We start from the raw sequence: 24,628 nt of genomic DNA, 5'->3' as shown, positions 1-24,628 counted from the left end.
ACTTTGTAACAAAAAGACGTTGATCTCGCAGACCAGCATCCTGAATACGCGAGGACGATGGTCTCGGGCCGTATCTTCAGTAGACAACTTTTATCTATACGTTTGCCTGATGTAACATCCAGCACGATGCCACACTCTAGCGACGGGCTTTTGGTAACGTGATGGCGTTTTTTTCTGCCCACCCTCGCACTGCATTCATAAGCTACGCGACAAGAAAAGAACCTTGACAGAAAGCGCATCCACTCATAATTAAATGACGTACGGCCTGGTAGTACTGCTCAAGCCAATCAACGAAGATTGGGTCGGAACAACTGCAATGAGATACAACCTCGGTTTGCGTTATTTATTTGCACTTCGCTACACAATATTACTCATGACAATAGTGAACTAATTGTGAAGCTGTCAATGAGGGACCAATGAGATAATGAGCAGTGAAAGTCATCTTAAGAAAATCGCGTTGTGCTCAACTGCGCGGTTGTCATATCATAGAGGTGTTCACATGGCCCGAATTTCTTCATAGGTGCCTCAAACTTAAGCTATTAAACCTTATAATTGCGTAGGTACAGGTCGCAGTTATTTTGATTTTGACTGCAGGCGTGCGTGCGCAACACTGTTTTTGTTGGGCTGGCCAGCACGAGTTCAACGGGCACTTGCCTAAAACTTTGGCCAAGAGAGGTGAGGATCGCGCTAACCTTTGCTGCTGGATAGTCAACATGTGACCTGCAGGATGAGTTACTTGTAACGAGAAGGCCGAGGCATTTGTGCTCATTAATGGCAGAAAAGAGCACATCTCGCATAACATAATCTCTAATGAGTTTTTTTTTCTTGTGGATCTGATTAAAGTGTATACTGAAATGAATGCTAAAGTTCATATTAAACTTACAGCTCCATGATACCACAGTGTTAAGGTCTTCCGGAAGACAGCCGTAATCGTGTCATAGTCTACTTCGCGAGATATTCTACACAGCAATCTTCCGCGTATACACTAATATGGCTAGAAACGCCACTTGGTAAGTTAAATTAATCAGCTACACCTGGAAGCGCAGCGAGCTCAAGAAAGGATCCCTGCGAAACACCAGAAAAGACATAATGATGACTCGGTATCAAGGATTGCGTGCTGTTTTCTTTCAAGCAGAAAAGCACGAAGCCAGGTAAAGCCGTCATAGCAAAAAATTACATCTTCCATAATATGACTGTGTGTGTAATATAATCAAACTCTTTATAGAAGTCGGATAAGATGGAAGTTATCTGGACACCGTTACCAATCGAAGTAAATAAAACAAGGAACTGCACCTATAACCAGCCCGTGCAGGCTGCAGGCCGATAGTCGGCATGAAAACTCGGCGCTTTTCTTCTATCCCTTACTGTCTATCACCCTCAGTTTTTCACGACTAGGTTATGACTCATGCGTTGGCTTTGTATTAAAGAACTCGACAACATATATATATATATATATATATATATATATATATATACACATATATAAGCATATCATAGCAAGCATATCATGTAGCATATGATATATATATATATATATATATATTCTCTTTCGTTATTCTCGTTTCTTTTGTCGTCGCTCTATTTCGCTCGTATTTACTAAAGTGCAGAGACAAAAATGATCTCGAAGTCGAGTTTAAGCGTTGTTCAATCTCTGATTAATTAAGCTAAAACTTGTAACAAACCTCACACCACCGAAGCATCGTATTAACTTACCGAATGAGTAAGCAGGTAAAGGAAGCTCTGGAGACTATAGAACGCGGGTAGATAGGAGATCTTTGCCAATAAGCGTCTCTTCCGCATTGAAAGGAAGGTAGGCGCTTATTTCCTGAGTGAATGCCTCCCTTGGAGTATCTCTCGTCGGCGACTCAACGCGACCGCGATCGCCTCCATTGAACCAAAGAGAGCTCCAGCGAACGATAGCCCAAGTGTGTTCAGTGATTTCCCAAGTGAACCGCTTATGGAGTACGCTCCGCTTGTCCTAGACCATTCGTGACGCCACCAGTGGTTGCGATGCCTGCCGTCGGAACGGGTCCGCGCCCCGGTTCGATCAAGGCGAGATGAAAGCGCGCCCCACTCGCTCCAATTAGGTGCTACACAGAGCGGCATAACGGCCGGCACGCCGCCTTTGCAGCGTTGCCCAGAGACTGTGTGGGATACGACAACACAAAGGCGCATGCTGACGCAGCTGCTGCGTGCGGACACCCTTCTTTAGGGATTGGCGAGGAGAGCGCGCGTTCGGAGGTGGAGATGTTCTTGTTGGCAATTGGTTTACTAGTGGATAACGTTTCGCTGTTCGCCAGAAGTATAGGTCTACTCTAAATAGATTGTCACCATGAGTAAGAACCACAATGAATGCCCAGTCCTCCAGCGTATGGCAGATAACCTTTAGCCAGAATTAAACGGTGGTTGGGGAATTTGTGGCGTAAAGTTAGGGAACGTACAGAACCAAAGAAAAGTTATTTTTATGGCAACAAAGATTCGATGGTTTGTTAAGACAAACCACGAATCTTAAAGACAGATAGCGATGGCGCTAAAACGTAAATAGATAAAAAAATATTCACGCAGAAACTTCTCTGGGAGCTGTCTAAGTATGCGTGAGCATTGTGACACTTGCTCATTTCCACGCAGCTCGGTGTCAGTATCAGTGTTATGACACTTGATCCGGCCAGTACAAACGACAGCGCTGTGGCGACACGCCTGGTGTGGACGGCGGCCCAAGGTGCATTGATAACGCAAGCAACGTACTGCAGGTGGAGGCGCCAGGTGGGCTGATGAAGTTCCGATCATAAGCCGTTATCGCTCTTTAGCGCCATGTGCATCCGTGTCGAACCAGTATGAACCGTGATGAAAGGATTCCGGCGGCGGTACGGACCGATCAAACGTACTCTGGCACGGCCGCGCGGACCGTATCTTGAAAGCGATCTGCGAAGCGGACAGAGAGTGCCGACTGCTGATAGCTCCGCGCGCTGTGTTTTCATCGCTTCGTTTACGTTGAAGAGCCAGGCGGCACTCAGGAAAAGTCGCTGGCCGTTGCGGGCTCTATCTTGAAAGCGATCGTCTTACGAGTCTGACGGACGGACGGACGGACGGACGGACGGACGGACTGACGGACAGTTTTCTCGTTAGGTGAGCATAGAAATGCTTACGCATTTAAAGAAATACGACCTTGGCAGCACCAGTTACTACCACGTTTCAGTGGGGACGTTCTGACGATCCCTCCAATCCACCTACCCGTGCTTGCTAGCCTCCGTAAACAAGCAACCAGGTTCAGCTTTTTTTTTAAAATGTCCTTATCTTTCTAGTTTTCTTTTCTACCCTTTCCCATAAGCAATTTATGCTTTCACTTCGCCTATAGGAAATGGCGCTAAAGGAGCAATAAGCGCACACGAGCCTGACAGATACGTCAAAGTCCTTGAATGGTCTATTGATGATGTTTATATCGCGGAAATGAAACAGCTTACATTTGAAGTTAGGGAGCACTAACGCCTAGCAGATTTCCACATTTCCAGTGTGCTGTATGTGAGTACCATACGAGTTGCTCGGTAAATTATCGCTCCGTCGATCATTTTGCTTACGCTTAACACACTCTTTCTTGTTTTTAATTTTTGCACTTCAGATTGAACTGTCAAGATATATATATATATATATATATATATATATATATAGAGAGAGAGAGAGAGAGAAGGCAGGGAGGTTCATCAGGTTAATCAGACGCACGTATGGTTTGCTACCCTGCACTGGGGAAAAGGGATGAAGGGGCGGAAGGAAAGTGAGGGGAGAGAGAACACTATAGTTGCGCGTACATGTGAAGATATTCCGCAAGTCTATATACGGTTGTAGAGACTTAGCGACCTGAGGTTTTTCAGGAACGTTCTCGTTGCTTTCCGCGCCAGCGACGCGCACGGCCATGGCTCAAGGATTTTTGCTTGCGAAAAGCCATGATGCCTTCTGAAGGCATGCCAGGACGGGATGCAGCGCGTCCAGTACTTGTAAAGCGCTTAGAGTAAAGGTGTCCGCAGCTTAGTAAAAAGCATGCGAAGAGCCCCCACTTAGAATTCAGCCATACGTAAGTACTGAGAAAGAAAGAAGAGGAATTTTAAAAAATGAAGAAAACCTCCAAAGGTCGGTCCTGGGACGCACCGCCAAATAGCTCGCACCCGCAACCCCGTTCACACGTAAATCGCTGCCGCAACCTGCCCTCTAATGACAAATGGGTAACTCGCAAGCGTGGAATATAGCAGTGCATATACAACGGGAGGCAGATGGTGCTGCTGAAATGCTTACCGGATGCGGAAAACTGGTGTTTGGCGTTTGAGCAAAGCCTCTGGAGAGCAGCGAGTAGCGGCGAAACTCGCGGGCCGATTTAAGGTCCCATCACTCACCTTGCCCTCCCGGCCGCTCATCCACGTGGATAAAGAGGATTGCGTTGATGACACAGCGTCGTAGTACACGACTGACCTGAGTGGGGCACGTTTCGTTCATGTTAACCACTTCCAAAGTAATTATTTCAATCATACTGGCCTATACAAATTCCTGTTGTTTGTGGGGATAAAAGAAAGGCGGGACACAACTGTGGATGGTGATTGGGGGGGCACTTGGTACACTTTTAAGGAAACCAATCCTTTTAGGAGTTTCGCGTCTGCCCCGAACATAAGCTTTCTGGACAAGATAGTCCGTACTGAAGAGGGGAGTAAAGCAAAACTATAGTGAAGCTTTAGCAAGTGCCTCCTTTTCGTAACGATAAAAAATAATTCTAGGGTTTTACGTGCTAAAACCATGGTCTGATAATGAGGCATGCCCTAGTGGGGCGTTCAGGATTAATATTTACCAACTGGGGTTCTTAAGGCGAAACAAATTTAACTACAGGTGCGTTTTCACATTTAGCCCCCACATAATGCGGCCGCCTTGGCCGGGATCGAACGCACGACCTCGAGCTCAGCAGCGCAAAACCGTACCACAAAGCTACCGCGGCGTGATTGGCAATGGTAGATAAAAAGAAATCAAGCGCGCCTAAGAGGAAGCTTTAGCTCGCGGCCCAACTCCGACGCGGCTTATTAAAGTACATCTAAAACGCAGAAGCGCTTTTTTGAGATAACTCCTGGACCGATTTTAATGACATTTGTTGCATTTGAGAGAGAAAGTCAAATTCTAGTGACTGTTGGAAGCGGAATTTCAATTTAGGGCCTGACGTTTTTTTAATGAGTTTTCAAAAATTCGAAAGTTCGAAAAAAAATAGAAGCACGAAGTTTATAACTTAATAGCTCTGCATCAAAAGCAGCTATCGCGGTTCTGTAAACGGCATCCATTAGATCATTCACAGCGGACAAATTCGATATGTCAATTTATATTTTACGTGAATTCGTTACGTTGTGTACAAGGGTTCTGCAAAAGCTTTATTTCCATATTACTATATTTTTTGAGATTCATCTGTAACATATCAATTTTGTCCGCTTAAGATGTAGTATTAGAAGCAATTCAAAGAATTGTGAAATCATTTTTCATTGCTGAGTTACGGAGTCGTAAAGCTGATAGTATCGTTTTCTAAAAAATGTGTGATTTTTGCCAATTTTTGATAAGAACTTGACGTTCTAAATCAAAAATTTGAAGCCAACTGTCACTAGATTTTAAGCTTTTCTTTTAAATGCAACAAAACTCGTCAAATTTGGTGTAGTGGTTGCCGAGAAAACCGAATTCTCCTGTGACATGTATTTAGATAGTAGCACCCGAGCTAAAGCGTCCTCTGAACGCGGAAACACGTCTGCGCCAGAGAGAGAGAGAGAGAAGTGATAAGGGAAAGCAGCTAGATCAACCAGGCTGGGCCCTTTTGGCTACTCTGCATTGGGGAAGGAGAGGGGACTGAAATATGAGAAGGAAGCCATAAAATCACAGTATGCATTGATGCAGACGCAATGAAGGGTTCATCGTTGGGTTCATCACAAGTGGTCATCTAGGCTGGTGCATCTCAAGAAACGCTGCAGCGCTCTTGTTACCTTTCGCAGACACACTCGACATCTCAGAAACACGAGGCCATTGTCCAATGATCTTCTCTTCTGTAAACAGCCTGTCATCTAAGCGCCGTAAACCTCTACGAACACATCTGATTTTTCTCACAGATTACGAGAAAAACTGACGAAGGCAATTCACACCATTCCAGCCGCGGTATGACTGTGCACTCATTTCTTTTAAGGTGGAACGTAACACTTCTTACATTTTGCATATTTGCACTTTTTAGCAGCGCTTTTCAACGACTCGAAGGAAAATGTTCTGCTCTCTGAACACGCGCGCAAAACACGCAATATTCCTTCTAGACGATGACCTGTGTTGCAGTTCAGCAGCTCGCGCTGCGACGTATTTCTTGCATGTCGAATTTCATGTTTGTTTAATCTCACAGTCAAATTCGTTGCGTGGTTCCAGCACTTCTTGCTTATGTCAAATGGAAATGATGGAGGTTCAGCGAAAGAACGCAGATGCAGGCTGTACGATCCTGCGCACACAACGTGAGCGCGAAGCGTGTCGCTTCGTCAAGGTGATGCCGCCGATGTGGGAAGAAACATGTCAGAATAAAACCGCGTAGCTACTTTTCGGTCAGCTGCTGTTGCGGTCGACGTGCGCGCACCGCGAAAATATGCTAAAAAAGCATTACGCTGTGATTCAAGAAACACTATCTCAACAAAGTTAAAGGGACGCTAAATACAAAAATTGGTTGAGCTGTATCAGTAAATTACCGTTCTACAGCAGTGTTCCTCTTACAGTGAGGGGAAGCCTAGTATGCGAGAAAAGACGAAATAACGAAAAACAGGTGGCGACGCCCAATTGCAGTTCCCACACCTGCTCGTGGTGAGGTCATAGATTTTGACAGCATCTGCCCGAGCGTAGCTAATTTCTAAAAGGGCACAAGAGTGAACTGATCAGGTTTAGAAAACGCTTACTGAGCCGCCAATTGCCTATTATACGAAAAACGTACTTTGAAATTCGTGACGTCACATTGAACTACCGGCGTTGGTGGATTTGGCGCGAAATTCAAAAGCTGAGACATTGACCTTCACTTTCTCTTCTAATAATCAATCCATTACCGCAAAATTAACGAAAATAGAGTTTGGAAAGAATACTCTGCCAGCCTAAGTTAATTTAGTGTTGCTATTAGTGTTCCTTTCAAAAGTATTTGGCGGCAAAAGGAAGAGAATATAGAAGAACGTTGTTGGCTGTAGGCGCGCCTAGCCCGCCCTTCTTTGAGTGGAACTGACAGCTCAACCTACAGTTGCGCGGCACAGCTAGAGCCGCGTACCAGTCAGGTAGAATAATGCCACGCAAACAAGGTTTATGCGAAATTTGCTCTCAAGTTCGATCTTAGACATTGTTTGTCAAAGATTTGTCAAAGATATTGTCCAAAGAGGGACAATAGAAAACTATTAGCGAGCGACTTGTTTAAGATAATTCGAGTAAAAGAACAACTTGGGAAGTACCCGGGAAGGAAGCAGTTAACAATCCAGCAAATTCTCGGCACTCGACTAGTATACGTGCGAGCCTTAAAGAGTTAAACAGCCTTAAAGAAAGCGTCGGTATACAATACCTGCCCTAGACACACACATCGCTCACTTAAACTGTATAGGAAAAAGAAGTTGAAACGAGAGAATAATGTTCACATGTAACCGAAGTTTATCAAGAACCATGGTGAGCGAACAAAACAGAAAATACAGTTTGCTACCCTACACTTCTGACGGCCGAGTTGGAGAAAGAAAAATAAGAAATAATCGAGAGAGGCACAGGGAGAGAGGCTGCGCACATACACGTGCACAATACATGTGCACATGCTGCGATCGAAGCAACCTCACACCAGTCGCTACTAGAGCTTTACCAAATTATAGTTTACTGCATTAAATACCTTGGCGTTGCTGTATCTTCTGATCTCAAATATAATACATAGGATAACAATATCTGTTCAAAAGCCGAAAAGAAGCTGTGGTGTCTTAGAAGGAAGATAAATGTTGCTACCTTAAAGGCGAAGTTAAATGTGTATCTGACCCTTCTGCGTCCCTTGCTGGAACATGCAAACGTGATATGGGACCTGCACGAAAAATATCATATTGACAAGAATAAAAAGGTTCAGAGAAGAGCGGCTCGCTTTATATTATCGAGACATACACCACATATTGCCTTAGTAATATGTTAACTCATCTTCAACTTCCTGCGCTTTCCAAGCGGAGAACGGTTGTTAGACTAAAGTTCCTGTATCAATTACGCAGTGATTTTTTCCAACTTAAACACTGAATCGTACTTGAAACAGTGCTCATCTAATTCTCATAGAACAAATAGAACAAGTTCTCATAAACAATAATTTGAAGCTATCGCAGCGCGAACTAACTCATTAAAATATTCGTTTTCCCCCTAACCTTTGAATGATTGGAACTGTCCACCTTTTTCAACCATCCAGTCAGACTCCTTAAACCTGTTTCAATGCTCCCTATTGCGTCTTTTGTCTTCCGACAATTGATGTTATAGTGAAATTTAGTGTTATAAATAATTCTGCCACAGGTTGTGGCCTAGTTTTTTTTTCGGTTTCTCTGCTTAACATTGTGTAATTGGATTTCTTATTTTATTTGTTTGTTTTCTTACATTCCCTGTTTTACTCGGTGCATACGTGACTATTCTGTAATCCGTTATCGTCCGTTTTAATTAAATGTAGTATTCTCAGTATTCTTGGTGTTTCAAATTTATATCACTTTATAATTGGCATTTTTAACGTGAGGGTAAATTTACTGTCTGATATGCATATTTGTAATTTATATTCACTGTATATTGAACCCGCCCTGTAGCAACCTTCGGGTCAATAGTACCCATAAATAATAAATAAAAAAGATGTTCGCACAAGACTGTGGCTATTAAGAAGTTTAAAAACGTCCTGGCCACCCCCAGGTGCGACGAATGGTGAGGTCGGCATTTCAGTTCATTCCGAAACTTGTTGGTGATAACTTAAGTTTGCGCAACGCATTAAAATTTCACATCCTCGACATCTTGTGTATGTATCTTGTGACCTAGCATAGACACATTGTCAAACGCCTATGCGAGTGCATCAATAGCCAATTACCTTTTTTTTTCTTTAATAGCATACTTTAGTGAAGTGGCATTGATTGAAGGCGTCGTACGCACATGTCGGGGAGATTGGGACCGGCCATCGACAGTGGTGGCAATACGGGGCAGCCGGACCCCACTCTTGGGGAGATAAGAAACCTTCGCCCTCGTTTACAACCACGGGCACAGGAAAACGGGGAGGGCGTGCTACCATGGTCGCTTTCGTAGTGGACAGCAACCAAAGCGAGCGACAATGTCACAGAAGGCGCTGTAAATGAGTGGTCGACGATGCGGGCATCTCTCAAAAAAAAAAAAAAAAAAAAAAAGCAAGGACACACGTGAAAAGCATCGGGCCAACCGTTCTTTCGCGTGCTTGTTGCCGACTGTCGTAGAACAGCAATCATGGCAGCGCGACATCGGTCGGGAAGGCTGCGGAAAGTGTGTGCCCGTGTACGGGCGTGGGCCGCACGTTGCTGTGGTGCTCGGGGCTCGCTTGGTCTGGCTTGGGTGCCTCTGCTATCGGGCGCGCAATCGTGGCATCGCGGGCTGCAGAGGGGGAAGAGACCTTAATTATGACCCGGAGCAGCGCTCCCATCGCGCTGTCAGTCGCCACGGGGACACATAAATTTCGGCCGCCGTTGTTTCGAGAAAGTGCGGCGCCGGAAAATACAATCGTCCTAAGTGCGGTTACGCGTTGTGTAGACGCCTCCGCGAATGCGCCACGGCTGGCGCGGCTGTGCCTCTCCAGCAGGGCAGCGAGAGCCGCTTACGCATGCTGGCCGTCGGCGCGCGTCTATCTCACCTCCCCGGCCCTTTCTCCCGCCTTTTACTTGCATTCTCATTCCCACAGCTCATCTCTTGACGCGGTGACCAACCTGTGTGTTCTCTGTGAAAGCCTGAACAAGGTTCGCTGAAGCAAACCTGCATCTTTCTAGATATTATGTCGACCACTCGGCCAGTATACGAACCGTCTGAAAGAAGTGTATTGTGAGTCCACAACGCACAGTGCGGTCCTATGCGGGCGCCAAGTCCCGATAATTCGGTACCGTGAGGACACCGAAAGTGAAGATTGTTAGCAGCAGCAGCAGCGGTGGCATCATATAGTAACGAGCCCGGTTTGAATGCAAATGGTACTGCGTTTGAATTCCACGTCTTTCATTCACATGTGTTCCAGCGTGTACCAGCGTCCTTTGCCCAACGCTTGGAATTCAACAGCAGTGAGCCATTTGAGGAACAAGCTGTCAACTCCTTGAGCCTTGTGAGCAAGATCCAATTTCAAAGATGGGTTTAGTCGTCTCTTTCATTAGGGTGCCTTGGGCAAGGTTTCCGCTAATATTCGCTCGTGTATTCTGCATTTTCTCGTTCTTCTCGATATTTTTGTCTAACGTACTGCATGTGAGTGTTCACAATCATTTCGTTACAACATAAATAACCCCGTAAAACTGCATATATATTTTCACTATACAATGTACTCGTAATAAGACGTTGATAGCCACCGTTATCAATATTAGAGGGCTGCAGTTTTACTGGTGTTCGTCACTTAGAGGTATCTTTAGAGCCTATCTCGTAATGTGCCTTTGTGCACGCTTCGGGGACGGCCTTATCGGTCGATTTACTTCTCCGAGTTGCCTGCCTCCAGAAAGGGTCCACATTGACTTGTTTGCACACAGCATTATCGACAGGGTCGGTGCACCTGAAATTTCGCCACGAAGTACGAGATGAACGCCATAGTGGATAGCAGTAATACGCCGTCTTGACTATGCGTTAGGGAAATGCGGGAAAGGTGGTGCAAGGTATTTCTGTGTGAAGTGCAAGATCCTCCACTTATCCCAGTGGCATCTGCATAGTAATAATTAAGTTGTTCTAGAGGGTAGCCAGTTAAAGAACTGCTTACCCTCTCCTATAGCTGGGGGAGTGAAGTACCTTGAGCCCATTGGCACACATCGTGCATCCAATCGGGAACTCACCATTCCCAGTCAGTGCGCGTAGTGGTGTAAACGCAGTAGTGCCCCAGCCCGAACTTGGTTTTGTTCGGGAAATATTGAAAAGCAACGTGCAGAGTCAAATATTAGGGCCACAGCTACAATTTCAAATGAAAGCAAAGAGCGTGAACACCGAGCCGACCGGTCGAAAATAAGAACTAGCGGCGAAAAGCCTCAAACGCGAAGACAAAACTGTTCTCAAGAAGACGCTGAGGCGAGCAGACAATGCGGTGCATATATATTGGCGGAGAATTTTGTACAATGTTTATAGAGGGTACACTGGTATCCTACAAAACAGCATGGACGGATAGAACAGGTCTGTCACCAGGCACATTATTTCGCAAATTTGTTTTCTTTTTTCTCAAAATCTTGCGTCCTATGACGTGAGTTTGGGGGGGGGGGGAGATGGCAAGATTTGTATAAAATTTATAAAAAATTGCCCAAAGGCCTGTTACCAAGCTCTGCTTAAAAAAGAAGCGCTTGCCGACGAGTTGGGAACTATAACCGAGTGAGTAAAGTAACTGAAAGCTTTGCAGCTCATATAAGTTACAATTTGGATTATCCCTTCGTCGCAGCAAGATGGCGCATATATCTGTGCGTACAGCTATTTAACTGAGATGCCGGAAGCATTGTAAAAAAAAAAACTTGATTCTATTTGAGTTTACGTTTTCTATAACCACATGCACGCATATACAACACACACACACACACACACACACACACACACACACACACACACACACACACACACACACACACACACACACACACACACACCACACACACACACACACACACACACACACACACACACACCACACACACACACACACACACACACACACACACACACACACACACACACACACACACACACACACACACCACACACACACACACACACACACACACACACACACACACACACACACACACACGCGCGCGCGAGCGCGCGAATGCACATCAGATCGATAGCTCTCAATGTACAACGACTTCTTAAGAGCTGACAAAGAAGCCAAGGAAGTTTCATCAATCTTGTATTGTTGTTCATGTGTGCCACGAATTAAAGAAACAAATCCCAGATCGAAAAAAAAAAAAGAATTCGCTTCTCGGACGTTTAAGGAGGGCTGTTGCCCTCCTTAAAGATCCGTACGATCCGTACGAATGATCCGTACGAATGATCATACGGGGCTGAGAAACGTTACAGTGAACAAAACTCATAGCGAATAATTCAGGAGGAGGAATTGGTATTTCAGCGCTCTGTTTCAACTGGGATTTGTGAGAGAAATCGTAGAACCGTAATACATTTATCTTCTAGTTTCAAGGAATAGGGCGGATTCTCAAGCACGAACCAAACTCGTATTTTTGCAAGGTGGTTTCTTGGGACTCCACACTGAGAAAGCACGCACTGACTGTCTGTCTCCAGCTGAAAATCGTTCTCTCACAGTGCTTGGGTTCAGAAAGCAACTTAAAAAAGAAAAAAAAAAGATTAGATTCGCCACAATCACCTTCCACGCCCTCTGTTACCTTTCTGCCGAATGTTTTTATGTTTTATATTATGCGATTCTTCAATTTTCGCACAGCCACGAAGAAAGCAAGAATAACCGCGAGCTCGTTTGGAAAATTACCGAGCACCGGTAACGCAAGGGCTACGCATGCAGATGACGTCGCACAATACAAAAGCTGTCTTAGAGGTGAGTAACCTCGCCTCGCTGGCGGAGCAGCGCAATATTAATTTGGAGATTAGTTGAAGTATTCATGTGTGTGTTGCCATGCCGCTGACTATTTGTGCAAGAGGCTGATATGCACGGGGCACGCGCACAGTCATTTAAACCATCTTGTAGCCTTCTTTTTCTCCCGCTGTTTAGCCTCTGTGAGTCATCAGAAATCGATCTCACATAATTTATTCTTTTATGTGCAGATGATGGTAGTCAGCTTCTCTTTCACTTCAGGCGTATAATAATCTTGATGCAAAAGCTATGCCCTCTGCTATCGTTCAAGAATAGGGTTGTTGTGTACGCGAATACAAAAATAAAAATGCGATGACCAACTTAATTAATACAAGAGCTGTGCACCAGTATCAGTTTGCGTGGTGCGCAATCAACTTGTCAAATGTATATTTATTAAACGAGCCTGATTGTGCATACCAAATATAATGTTTCCCTTAATCTTTTGTAGTTTCTATAAGGTGAGAATTACCTCTGAGAACGGTGGCGTCTGAGCGCGTATTTCGGAGGCCCGAAAGAAGCAACACTATATGTAACGGACGCGGATGACATTATGTGCATCGCATAGAATCTGTTATTGATAAGACGGCGATGTGCTGGAGTACATTTCTTCGTTGTAATGCTCTCGAAAGCAGCATCGGCCATCGCTGTGCCATTGTCGTCTCCATCATCCACATGCCGTCATTCCACTGTTGTCGTTTCATCGTTGTCATTTCGTCGCCAGCATGCCATCTTCGTCGTTCTGTTGTCGTAATTCTGTCGTCGTCACGTCGTCGTCGTCTGATGTGATCGCCGCCGGCTTGTCGTCACACAAGCTCGCATAGGTGGTGTCCAAAACCCGACGTCTATGACGTCTACGACGTGTTTCCGGCTTCCGCAATCGCTTCCGCCGCATGCAACCAGCAAACGCATAGCCTTTAAGATCCGCATTTTTAATTCAGAGGGCACCACCGCTGGGGCATGGATTTGGACACTGCCTATTGCAGATAATTTGACAACTTAGCAAGTTTACACTACGTAGTTATTACTTAACGTATAGACAATCTTCTCCCGATGGTTTCTGCCAAACTTTTATTTTCATGGTTATTACTCCATTTTTAATATTTTGCCTGCCATCTTCACATTCTTAATTTCTGGCCCAGTCATTCACTAGGGTATTCCTCAGTGACACAAATCAGCTGAAAGAACTGATCTTTGCTTTGGCATATACCTTGACCATCGCAATGGTTCGCGTATAGAAATACTCGACTTCTAACAGCAATGCATGCTGCTGTTCCGTGAGACGATAGATTGCAAATATGTCGTCTAAACCAGTGGTCACATTAATTGGCCTTTTTATTCGAACCATCAACACACGCAATTGGTGATCACAGGCGAGATCACCAGATGGACAACCGATTCTGCTTGCAGTGGTTCACGCAAAGTTAAACGCAAATTGAGAAACATAGTCAGCAATCATTAATTATTATTGCAAACACTTGCGTTTTTATTTTCAGCGCGCACCATTCTATATTCGTTTACACACAAATGTAATAATTGAACACGGCCATCACTATTTAATCCATACAGGAGTACGTCTTGACGTCAAACGCTTTAAGCGTGAATGAGAGGACGGAACCACAAGGCGCAGCGCCGCTCAAAGCGACCATCGACGCCGGCAAAGCAAATGAACGCGACACCCGAAAGCAAGCGCTGAAAGCAATGTGAAATGAGGGGAGGAGGGAGTCGGAGGAAATTAAGGTGGGGTGCTCGCCGACCATTGCCGGGCCACTCTTTCCTCCATACCGTCTTCCGGCTTTCACGAGCTATACATCGTTAGGCCCCTACCAGAGGACTGGCCGGCAGCAGTCGAAAAACTTTTGCATCGTTCCATTAGGCGAACGAAGGCGCCTAATTCCCAAAAGTGGTGTCGATAAACTCGACCAGGCATGGGGGTCTTTCGGCATGAAACCTCATTTCCTTTTGTGCTGCCGCCAATGCGCTCTGCTCCAAACCCATGGTCGTGGTATAAAAGTGGTTCATTGACATAATTGGGCGTCTTTGACCGGCACATGTAAGCACACTGTGCCGTGGCGTGGCCGGTTATTAGGCTTGCACGCAAAGTACGAGCATAGACGTATGTAGACTGCGTTTTTGCGTCTATTGGGCGATTGGCACTGCTCTCGCGGGAAACGTGCTTCTAGTTTTTATAAGTGACCGGCAGTCTATACTAGTCTATACCCGACATAAGAACGCTACACTGCATAGTGTATAAGACTTCGTGAAGAACCGCGGTATGTTTATTTCGGTTGCTGAAAAACAATAAAAACTGGTCGGTAGGCGCTGTTACGTTTTATGTCCTGACCATAATATATTGTTCTCTCCGCAGCAGCAGATACGAACAAACACACCAGTATCCCACGCAATGAAAAATAGTGTACAACCAGAAAAACAGAGCGCACAAAGTGAAATCCGCCAGTCGGCATCGATGTGCCATGAGTTCTATACATTTGTACAAGATAGAGCATAATCGGCTTCCTAATGGTACTGCGTATTGACCCTAGCTGCATTGTTATTTGTTTTTGAAACTATACGTTTAAATGGCCGTAGTTCTTATTGGTTTGCTGGGGATTATATTAAAGCATTCGTAAATAGATTGAATTGAAATTGCTAACTTGCATCATAGAGTAAACACAGCTACGATCGCAAGAATTAAAGCAAGCTACACCATCAGTTTACACGTAGTACAAAAGTGCGGGTACAGCCTGCCATATCTTCACCATTCACCTTCATCATTCATCATTCATCTTGTCTTAATGATCTTCTTCTTTCTTTCTGGGGTTTTACGTGCCAAACCAGTTGTCTTAATGATGTAGGAATGTTGATATCACTTTTTGTCGCACTTCAATTTCAAGTTGTATATAGTATAGGTTTCTCTGCAAAGTCTTGTCCGACAGCCGGTATAGATACCTTAATACAAATAGAGCTGGTGAAATCGAAGGGGTTACCTAAATTGTTGCATCTCTGAAGATCTGCTGTATTGTGAAGTCGAAAAGGTTGAAAAGAACAGCAGCAACAACAAATGCTCCCGTGAAACTTCAATTTCGTGGCAGAAATTCACCGCTTAAAGCCATCGATTTCTTTATTATCAGCAGTCTTAATGTTTTTGCCCACCTGCCTAAACTGTGACTACGTGATCGAATGATTTGTTTTAACGCTAGAAGGGTTTTAAGACTTGGTAAAAATGAGAGACGTCATAATGGACGGTTCGAAACTTATTTTGACTACCTGGAATTATTCAATGTTCACTAAAATTTTAATTCTACCTATTATGGTGCAAATGTTCTTAAAATAATCGTAATGCATTGCAATGATTATCTGGTGTGGATAAAAACAAAAGCGACAAGTCGTGTGTGAAGTGGGAGGACGAAAAATTTCGTTTAATTTATCTATACTTCGTGCTGTATATAAATTCTTTGTTCTCCCAGAATTCTCGCGAGCGCCCACATGTTGCAGACGCCCTCCCGGAAAATGTATGGCATTCGTTCATGCTTACTATTACAAATATTCAAGTTATAAGTACCATGAGGTCACTGTAAAAAAGTCCGCTATTGTACCTATCACGGCAGCATCGTCTGCCAACTATTTTCCGTAAAAAACTGTGACGTTCGCATTTTAATTCCACAGCACTGCAATAAAGCGCCGTCATATTTGCAGCAATTTTCTGTAAAAATGCTGGCTTCTGTACTTTGAGTCCACGGCACTCCAACATGTTGTCATATCTAGTGATTTTAGCAGTTCTCCTGTAAACTCTCGAACGGTGTGTTTAGATAAAAACGAGTGTGCTACATTTATTATTCATGATTATCGAAGCGTACCATTTACTCGAAAAATGTTTTCTATTTTCCTTGCTGCAGAGTCCTGCTTTACGAGCATTTAATTTACAGTTTACTAGTTATATATTTCATATGAAGCAAAAAAAAAAAAAATTGACAACACGCTGAGAAATATGGCTGGCAATGAAACCAAAGCAATAGCTGATGCCCACATAAAAGTATATTAGCCTTTATTTGAAGTCTATTAGAAGTCACGGTAGCTTAAGAAGGAAGACGCGAAGCAATGTAAACAAATAAGTGAGGCAAATCGATAGAAAAAATAATGAACAAGGGCAATTCTCAAGTGTTAAGATACGGTGCATCAATAAAGAATGATATCCCTGATTGGCAAATTAAGTTCTCGTATACATTTAGAACGACATGTAATGTGTCTACCAATGCGTCGGAAACGCGTAGTACTAAAATGGCTCAGCTTATTGCTCTTCTTTCGCAGTAATTTTTACGTTTTTAGCAGCCTTCAGTGTACACGATGAAGAAATCTGGACAGCAACTTTGGTATGTACAACTTACATACTGCAATGAAACCATGATAAAGCACTTTTTTTCTGGAAGACTGGCGAGCGACATTGGCACCAGAAAAAATGATGCTGGCAAAAACTACGCTGCTGAAAAAGTGCCAATGTGGAAAGTAACTGGTTTATTGCACAAAACAGCTTGCTGGCACTGTTGAAGCAAAGGGCCATTTAAGGCAATATTTTGAATACTAGTGCAGCCCATGCACACTCTTCAGTGGTGGGGCAGAAATTGAACACAGAGTGTACGATCTCAAGCTCAAAAATTTTTGCGCGGCACACTCTCACTACTCGACAGTTCACTTCAATTTCTACCGTCAAAGGTAGTAGAAAAAAGTAGATGTAGAAAAAAAAATCATTCCAAGATATCCCAGTCTTCTTCTATGATTCGATGCTCAATCTATAGCACGTTTTAAAGCGAAGCTTTGTACCTCTACCAGCCAAGGGTTCTGTCGTGTCCGTCGTTGTAATCAAAAAACGATCCCGACGAACCGCTAACAATTGCAGGTATAGCAGTATAGCTTACTTGAATTCAGGCATTCAGCGTACAACTAAGCACTCGTTTTCGCAAGAAAAACCACAAAAAACAAGCTTCAAAGTGATGAGCCAACATGATGGATGATAAGGGCTGCGGGCAAACAACGGAAACAGGCTCGGCGCGGTCCGTAAGATTAGATTGCAGCTGTTGCAAAACTTATGCAGCTGCTTGAAAGAGGGTTGACGTCATTCGAAACCCTTCCAGCCTAGTAACTGCTTCGGTTCATTTTCTAGACTACCCCACTATGGGGTAGTCTAGTAGTGTATATCACACCGACCATAAAGCAGTAGTGAACATTGTTGTGAAGTAAATAATAATAAAGGCCGTGGTTAAAGTTACGTTGTAGTGTGTGAAATATCAAGTGCGCCGCAGTCACCGTGAGGGTGGCGTAAAAAGATTCACTTTCCAACCACCTTCACAGGGTGGATTGGCGGGCAATTTTTTTTACCCGGTAGTTTTGACATTGATATTGTGCTCCGACCTGGTTCGATACCAGGCGGTGCTCTGGAAGAAGGTAAACCAAATAGAAAGGAAACTTGAAGCCTATGTTTTCAAAATAGTGAAATACGTGCCTCAAAATCAAATTGTGCTTTTGGCACGTAAAACTCCAGAATTGAGTTTTTTAATTAAGTGTTTTGAAATAAGCTGCAATATGGTAAAATTTCAGCTCTCGCATAGCAAGCCCGATGAAAGAGAGCAATGTGCAAGAAGGGTACCACGCTTCATGGGTGAAAGTGAGGCAGTTGATGCTGTGAGGAATGCACTGATATATTTGTTGATAAACATTGCTACGCTGAACTCTTGGTTAATCTACAATGAGGGACATATTTTACTTCTCATTGATACACTGAAGTTGGGATTTATAATAAGACGGACAAAATTACCAGTTCCCTTCAGGTAAATAAATTTTAAAAGCATAGCCTCTTTATCAGTATTCCTCGAACTCTATCAGACATGTTCTAGTCTAAACAACTGCATTGGCGAACTTCGTTTCTGTGAATGCGACAAATATGACACAACAATGCAGCATAAGCCACAATTTCGAGAAAGCACGAAGCAGTAGTGCAAGATAATTTTGTAGAACTACTCTCGTTAGAAATAACGTCCATACCTCTCAAGTGTGTCTGCCTGAAGTTCGCAAGTTCTCATGATGTCTTCCCGCGTTACATGAACTATTAATACAAAATATTCACAAATGCATGCGCCGAGTTACACACAGCGGTGCATAAAGCGAAGAAACGGGAGTAAGCTCCATACGTTCATATGATTCAATCAACATTCAATGCAGTTCAACACAACTGAAAAAGAAAAAAAAAGCCAGGACACTTGTAGAACTATTCTCGCTAGAAATAATGAGCAAATCCCACAAGTGTATCTGCCTGAAGCTCGTAAGTTCTCATGATGTTGCCCCGCATGACGCGAACGACACATACAAGAATACAAGAATACGTACTATACGCGAACAATCAATGACAGAACATTACAGTCAGATATTCTCGACGTACGCAACATCAACGACCCGTTTGGCGAGAACTTTTGGCAAAAAAACGGAAGACACTTTGCGGAGACTAAAGTGTGAAACGGCGGAAGCCTGAGACCATTGCCCGCTAAAGTGTCTGTTAATGCAGTTCGTGGCCGCCTGGAACTGTTGCAGCGCCGTTTGTGGATCAGGAGAAGACGCGTCTTCCATGGCGGTGCTATGTCAGCTATGCGCGCTACAGGCGTCAGGGCATGAGTGGAGCAGACGACAAAACGGATAGGCGAGCAGGCGCTGTTGCTATAGCAACTGTAGCAACGACGAAGAAATTACAGACTCGCGCGGCGCCGAACCACCCCGACACCCGCACCTGAAGACAGTGACGTCACGGACGCGAGCCAATCAGGAGGCGCACACCTGCGCCTAGCGACAGTGACGTCACGACACATAGGAGACCAATCAGGTGGCTGGAAAGCTGTGACAGTTTCTGCTAACGGCAGATGACCTTGACAATGAGCCATTAAAGGCTTCCGCCTTAAAAGCGGTACATATTGACAGTAAAAGCCAGCACACACACCGGCTGCCCATCTATTGGTTAGCAGCACCGTTTTTATATCTATTTTAAGGGCATTTCCTATCAGGGCGAATAGCTGTTAATGCCACACACTGCACCAGAGCTGTCCAGCTGTGGCAAAGAAGCTTCACTTTAAAACGATGTAGTAGATCTAGAGAATTTAGCATGCGTATATCGCACCATGAGGCTATGGTGTTTGGGGCTATGGATACCGTGCAGCACAATCATTACTTAAGGCAGGTTACCAAGACGACTGAAAGGGAGAAATGGAATCGAGTATGGCATTGTGCCCATGTCTTTCTTCAGTGCCTTCTGTAAAATTTCTCCAAAGAACACGGCGTCCGGACACTATGTCAAGCAGTTACCAAACAACCCCTATTCTATCATACAACCCCTTGCCTCAAGCCATACCTTAAGTCAAAGCGTTGCTGAACGCATAATAATGGAGAATATTTGTGTCCCAAGAAAAATGCACAACCTCGCTTAAGCATACCTTGACAACGAAATTGCACATAAGAAGCATGTTGGATTGGAATCAAACAAAGTCCATCCACCAATGCATCATAGATTGCTTTGCGGGTAGCAGTGAAAATCTATATGAGCCCCTCTCCCGCCCCTCTCCTTCCCTTCTCAAGGTAAATCTTGTGTCTACAAACTATTTCAGCCGAATAATAATCAAATATTATAATCGATGAATAATTTGTTTTATCGGATTTGTTGATTTATGAACGTAAGCTTAAAAATTCATACTGCTGAGTTAAGCACATGGCACACTTCCAAGAAAAACTAAACCGCGCCACAAATGAAGAGTTCACTTGAAAAATATGTCAGCGTGGCCTTTATTAATACGTCGGGCTGGCCGAATTGAAGCTGCGCAGTCTAAGAAGCTTGTTAACGGTCTACGGCAGTGTCATTAGACGACGCGCGAGTCTTATTAAAACAACGTCAGCACTTCGGTTAATTCCCGTGCAGTTACAAGGGCTTCCAGCGACTGCATTTTCCCTCCGCAGGCTCGGAGTGCAGCGAGCATGGATGGCATTTGTCCAGACAGACCTACACGCACAGTCTAGTCGGAACATTGCAGCTCAATCTGTAGTTTGCTTGCTTTCTCTTTGAGCAAGTGAAGCGTGGACGTCAGTGCCGACGCTTGCCTGCTTTTGCTGATGTGCTCACAACAGATTTCGAGCGATAAAAAATTAAACACAAATAAAGCATTAATCAGTTAATCCAAAGGTTGCTACTCGAACAATCGACCAGCCCTAGCAAAAACGAAACTTCAGAAGATGAGCCGTTTCAACTAATACTTTACGAACAAATACAAAACAAAAATAACAAAATAAGGTGCTTATCTTACATCGTTAACGGTATACTACGCGAGTAATTCGAGAAGGTCATCAGATTAAATAAATGTGCAATATTTCACCCAACAAAAGAACCTGAACATAAAAAAATTAACGCCGAACAAGTTGTTTGGTGAGGTGATGAAGCCCAAGAGCGCCACACTCAACAGGAGCGAAAATGATATCACGTCCAACTCGACGGACCAGCTCAACCTGGTCAACCGAGCGAGAAGGGCAGCTTAGGCCGCTGGACTCCTGGACAGAGGGGACCACCCACTGCAGAGCGGAGGAGCTACCTACGCTCGCGTGCTCTTTTGATTAAAGTTTATTCTCTCTCTCTCTCTCTCGGATGTCCTCACACCACCAGCTCCAAATAAATATGGTAAAAGCTCAAAGTAGCACTTGCAATCTCAGCCGTGACACAAATTATACATAATATGAGCCACAAGAAAAACGGTGCAAGCTTCTGCGCGACTAAATATGCCCAGACGGGATCTGAACAAATAGATTAAGAAGATTAGGAAATTTTCAGGCATAGGATAGAGCTGGCTAACGCAGGACGAGGGCCACTGAAGAATGTTGGAGAGGTGTTTGTCCTGCAGCGTTATTTTTCAGGCTGATGGAGATCATCATTTACCCCGGTCCGAATAACCATAAAAGCGGCATAGCGTTGCAACCGTCCTGGATTTTGAGAGACCGTCCAAATTTTATGAAAGAAATCTCGAGTCACGGCTCGTCAGAGTCGTGACAAATGTCTGTCCCGCCATCAGGCCAGCTGAGACTCGCAACCTGACTTCCCCTCATAAAGACATTGAACAACGTGCAACTTATAACTGCCAATAACCCTAGGCTTCTCAGTGAATGCTGCTCTCCGCTACCTTGACCATGAAGCACGAGAGATGCATGCTGCTGCATCATCTCAATCTCTCATGGAGTGACGGTGTTGTTCTCTCTGAGTGGAAGCGTAGCCGTCTTGTACCAATCTTAAAGCAAGGAAAGTCTCCCCTTGAACTGAAGTCCTATCGACCTATTGCCCTCCCCAGCTGCGTTGGCAAGTTGATGGAAAGGATGATCCTCACGCGCCTCGAGTGGTTTTTTGAACATTACAATGTTTATCCAGACACGATGACAGGTTTTCGACCTGGTCATTCGTCGGTTGACAACGTCATTGATCTTGTGTCTTCGATTCAACAACAGAAATCATCCAAACACCTCTCTGTAGCGTTATTTTTAGACGTAAGGGGGGCGCTTATGATAATGTCTTCCATAAAGCAATCCTTGACGAGCTCGTGGCTGCTGAAATCGGAGGCCGCATTTTACGGTGGATTCGGAGCTACCTGACCCAAAGGAGCTTCTTTGTATTCACCGAGGATGGTCAAACTACCGACCACTACACCAGCCATGGGGTTCCACAAGGTGGCGTTTTAAGCCCAGTTTTGTTCAACCTGGCTCTGATTGGGCTGGCGGAATCCCCGCCACAGTCTGTCAGTCTGTCAATTAACGCAGATGACATCTGCCTCTGGACTTCCGGAATAACTCGCCTTAAAGTTAGCGCAAGGTTACAAAAGGCTGCAACGATTACCTCTACTTATCTTCAGAGACAAGGCCTCGGCGCTTCAACTAAAAAATGCGCATTAGTCGCCTTCACGCAAAAATAGATAGCTGAATACCCTGTGTCTATCCCAGTGGTCAGACTATCTTCTATAAAAAAACATCGATTTTTAGGGATCACTGTCGACCGCGACCTCTCCTGGAGCCCACATGTATCCTACCTAAGGAAGAGACTCATCTCGATCAGTTACCTCTTCAAAGCCATCGCCGGAAAAGCATGGGGATCGTCGGTGCGTTCTATTCTGCAGCTATACAAAGCGTTCTTCATGGCTTTCTTGCGTTACAGCACTCCAGTGTTGGCAAGGGCCCGGAGGACAAACCTCAGAGTGCTTGATAGCATGCAAGCTCAAGCACTTAGAACTTGCCTTGGCCTACCGCGACGCGCTTCAACAGCCGCAACAATTGCCATCGCCAGGGAACATCCCGTCAAAACGTATGTCGCCACAGACACCCTTCGAAATCACCTTCGAGACCTTTGCCGACTACAACCTCAACGCCTTGATTCTCTCTCTGAAAGTAGACCAGATACAACTTTTTCAGGCATTGTAACCTCCTATCGATCTTCTCTTCCATCAGACTTCACGCCTGCAGCAAGACCACCTTGTCCTTTGTGGTGTCTCCGGCAGCCACAAGTGCGGCTCTCTATTCCAGGAGTTCCAAAGAAGTCCGACTTGCCTACTTGTGCCCTGAATCAAGCTGCTCTATATCTGCTGCATGATTCCTACTCTGATCGAATTCACAGTTATACAGATGGCTTTTCGACTCTGACCAGCTCTACTGGTGTGGTAGTTATTCCGTCGGCATCATTCTGTAAGAAGATCAAGATCAGCTTCGTCACAACATCGACAGGGTCTGAACTTGCCGCCCTCCGTAGCGCAGTGCTTTATGTGCACGAACAATCACCAAATAAATGGGCTATATTCTGTGACAAAGGCAGCCCTACAGTCACTCTTATCAGCTCTGCGCCCCAGCCCATATGAACAATCGGTTGCAGAGATACGATAACGCTACCAACAAGTGGTGGTCAGAGGCCACGACATTGTATTTCAGTAGCTACCTGGGCACTGCAACATCCCTGGCAATGAATGTGCTGACAAAGCTGCCCGTGAGGCACATGACGAATGTGAAAAAATCTCAATACAATTGTCAAGAACGGATGCAGCGCGGCACCTCAGAAATCTTGCCCATATTATAACTCTAAGAAAATGGAATACACCAGAGTTTACCAACCGGCGCCTATATTTGCCATGGACTGACAGATGCAATTACAATTTTTAACGGGTTTTAAACGACAGGAAGAAATATCACTGTGCCGCCTGCGAATAGCAGTTTCTTTTACAAAGATCCATTCATTCCTAATTGGAAGGACGGACAGTGCCAACTGCAGCACATGTGGTGTTGAGGAAATCACCAGACATCTCTTATGTGACTGCCGCAGATACGAAGAGGAGAGGATTGCCGTGCGGACGGCTTTGGCACACTTAGACGACAGGAACTTTACGGAGGAGAAGATCATGGACCCGTGGCCTCGTGCGTCTGCTATCTGCAGGACTACAAAGGCGCTGCTGCGTTTTTTGAGGTGCACTGGCCTATATGACCGCCTGTTACAAAACTCAGCGATGAACGCTTGACTGTGTAACTGTGCAGGATGTGAACTTCTCTCTTCCTTCTCCTCTTTCAATCCCTTTTCCCCCTTCCCCAGTGCAGGGTAGCCTACCGGGCTCAGCCTGGTTAACCTCCCTGCTTTTCCCTTATGTCTTTTCTCTCTCTCTCTCTCTCATTCTGTTAGTGGGGGGAAACCTCCTGCGAACATTGTACGACCTATCACGATGAACTTGCTGAGAAACGACAGAGCGAATGTGTGCGTAGAAGGGGCCTGGAGGCAAGGGGATCTATCGCCTGGATTTTCAAAAATTGCATGAT

The 24,628-nt window shown here is 44.7% G+C and overlaps 1 long non-coding RNA gene across 1 annotated transcript in view; it reads left to right on the top strand.

Moving 5' to 3' along the window:
* Positions 1-24,628, top strand: part of LOC125941001 (uncharacterized) — a 54,721-nt gene that overhangs the window by 18,025 nt on the left and 12,068 nt on the right. The gene's annotated exons all lie outside the window — the stretch shown is intronic.

The sequence above is a fragment of the Dermacentor silvarum genome, chromosome 1, assembly GCF_013339745.2.
Source record: "Dermacentor silvarum isolate Dsil-2018 chromosome 1, BIME_Dsil_1.4, whole genome shotgun sequence".
NCBI lineage: Eukaryota > Metazoa > Arthropoda > Arachnida > Ixodida > Ixodidae > Dermacentor > Dermacentor silvarum.
Note: the sequence above shows the minus strand (reverse complement) of the source record. Positions and strands in the feature narration are given on the sequence as shown.